The sequence below is a fragment of the Procambarus clarkii genome, unplaced genomic scaffold, assembly GCF_040958095.1.
Source record: "Procambarus clarkii isolate CNS0578487 unplaced genomic scaffold, FALCON_Pclarkii_2.0 HiC_scaffold_2067, whole genome shotgun sequence".
Classification (NCBI taxonomy): Eukaryota; Metazoa; Arthropoda; class Malacostraca; order Decapoda; family Cambaridae; genus Procambarus; species Procambarus clarkii.
In genome coordinates this window covers 4,625-6,634 of record NW_027191086.1, presented here as the reverse complement: position 1 = coordinate 6,634, position 2,010 = coordinate 4,625, and the positions used below count along the sequence as shown (strand labels likewise).

Sequence of the window (2,010 nt, the reverse complement as noted above, 5' to 3'; positions counted from 1 at the left end):
GACGGTTGGTTTTACGGCTCCGAAACCTGGATCCCATATCTTCTCTAAAATAGAAGCATTTGTTCATGTTCTTTGTAAAAGTATCATAAAGCAGGACAGATGAGACAAATATCATAAAAACTGAAGAGCAGATGAGCACACACATGTTTGTATTACAAAAGAAAATCCACAAATTCATTAGAAATTGGCAGGGCAGGCTGAGGAAGTAGGTAGATGTAAAATGTCTGTAAATGGCGAAAGAACATAAACCCAAGACTGAATAAACGATGTTAAATATCCATGCCAAGGAGACAAAAATATGTTAGGATACAATTACCATTAAGACACCACAAGCAGGTCCGTATCCTGCCGCGATGACTTAAAAGAGTTGGTTATTAGCCACAATGTGTAGGCAGTCTCATGCCAACGGCCATACCACGTTGAGAACACCGCTTCTCGTCCGATCAGCGAAGTTAAGCAACGTTGGGTTTGGTTAGTACTTGGATGGGTGACCGCCTGGGAACACCAAATGCTGTTGGCAATAATGTTTTTTGTTTTGTTTTGTTTTGTTTCGTTTGTTTTTGTTTGAATGGCTGGCTCCACGGGAAATTCACGGAGTTGTGTGGAATAAGGCCTGGTAAAATGAATTAATATGTATGTCATGTTTAAAACAAACTCGCTTAATATAGATATTGTGTGAGGCTTTATACAAAAACAAACAACCAAAACAAAACATGTTGTATATATATATAGCTTAATCCGGGTTTGAACTCGCAACTCCAAGAATACGCATCACTTATATACACTTTACCACTGGACCACTGCTGCAGGACACAAGCTTGATGCTGAGGTATCAATTTAATGACGTAAATGCCATTTCCACAAATAAATGATAATTAAAAAGTATTTGTATGTACAAATCTTTTCTGTTTAAAAGGCTACAATATCAGTTACTGATATAATTTGTGTTAATGTTTCTATACCCACAAGAAGGCATATTTTTGCTTATATGTAAAGGGTACGGAGAACGAATCCACAGACCATCATTCCCCTCCCCTTCCCTCCCCCCCCCCCCCCCAACTCCCACCTACTACCACCACCACCACCACCACCAATCACCACCAATCACCACCAATCACCACCAATCACCACCAATCACCACCACCACATCTAACCGAAAACCCCCTAACACATCAACCCTCCCCCCAATCAACAGGCGAAATAATAACCCTCAAATGCCTGCCTGCCTGCCTGCCTGCCTGCAAGCCAATACTAACGGTCTTCTCAGAAAGAAAATCTCTTTGTATCTGTATTACTTGATGAAATGTATGATTCTAATAATGAAAATAAATTTTGATGTCGGTTGTATGAGCATAATGACCAATATGCACATGATATGAATGAATTAAATAGTGTAGTTTTAAGTAATTAGGTTGTAGACACATTAAGCGGATATGATATTTGACGCGTCCAGAACTGGTGATTTTTGGTTTAGTTTTAAATGCACCACCACCACCACCACCACCATTGCTTCCCCAGAGCCTAATTAAGGACCGGTAAAAGGAGTCAATATGTATGTCATCTATAAAACCAAAGAATGAATAAAAAAACACACACACAAACCTACATAATAGTATTAGGAAGATTGTATGGCAAAAAAAAAAAAGTATTATTCCCATTGGGTCGTTTGAACTCGCGACTTCCAAAATACCAGCCACACACCTTACCACCCAGCCACCATAGAGTTGGTATAATTGTGCAACTTTAGTTATAAAAGTAAAGTTCTTATTGTCTCAAATCTTATTGTCTGTTCTATGAAAAGGCATGATGTAAATTATGTATTTTTTGAATGATTGAATTGTAGGCACATTAAGCGGATTCGATATTTGATATATCCAGAAAAGGTGATTTCTGTTCAGTTTTAAAATGCATCACCGTTAACGCTAAAGGACTGGTAAAACGACTCGATGTTTGTCATTTTTAAAATAAACACTAAAACTAGGCCCTTAACATATATAATGTTTGAATATA

At 38.0% G+C, this 2,010-nt stretch overlaps 1 non-coding gene across 1 annotated transcript; it reads left to right on the top strand.

Annotated features, from left to right (window-relative positions):
- The first annotated feature begins 401 nt into the window (after positions 1–401).
- LOC138362598 (5S ribosomal RNA) lies at positions 402–520 on the top strand. The gene has a single exon (XR_011227807.1). It is a non-coding gene; the product is annotated as a 5S ribosomal RNA (ribosomal RNA).
- Positions 521–2,010: the final 1,490 nt, after the last annotated feature.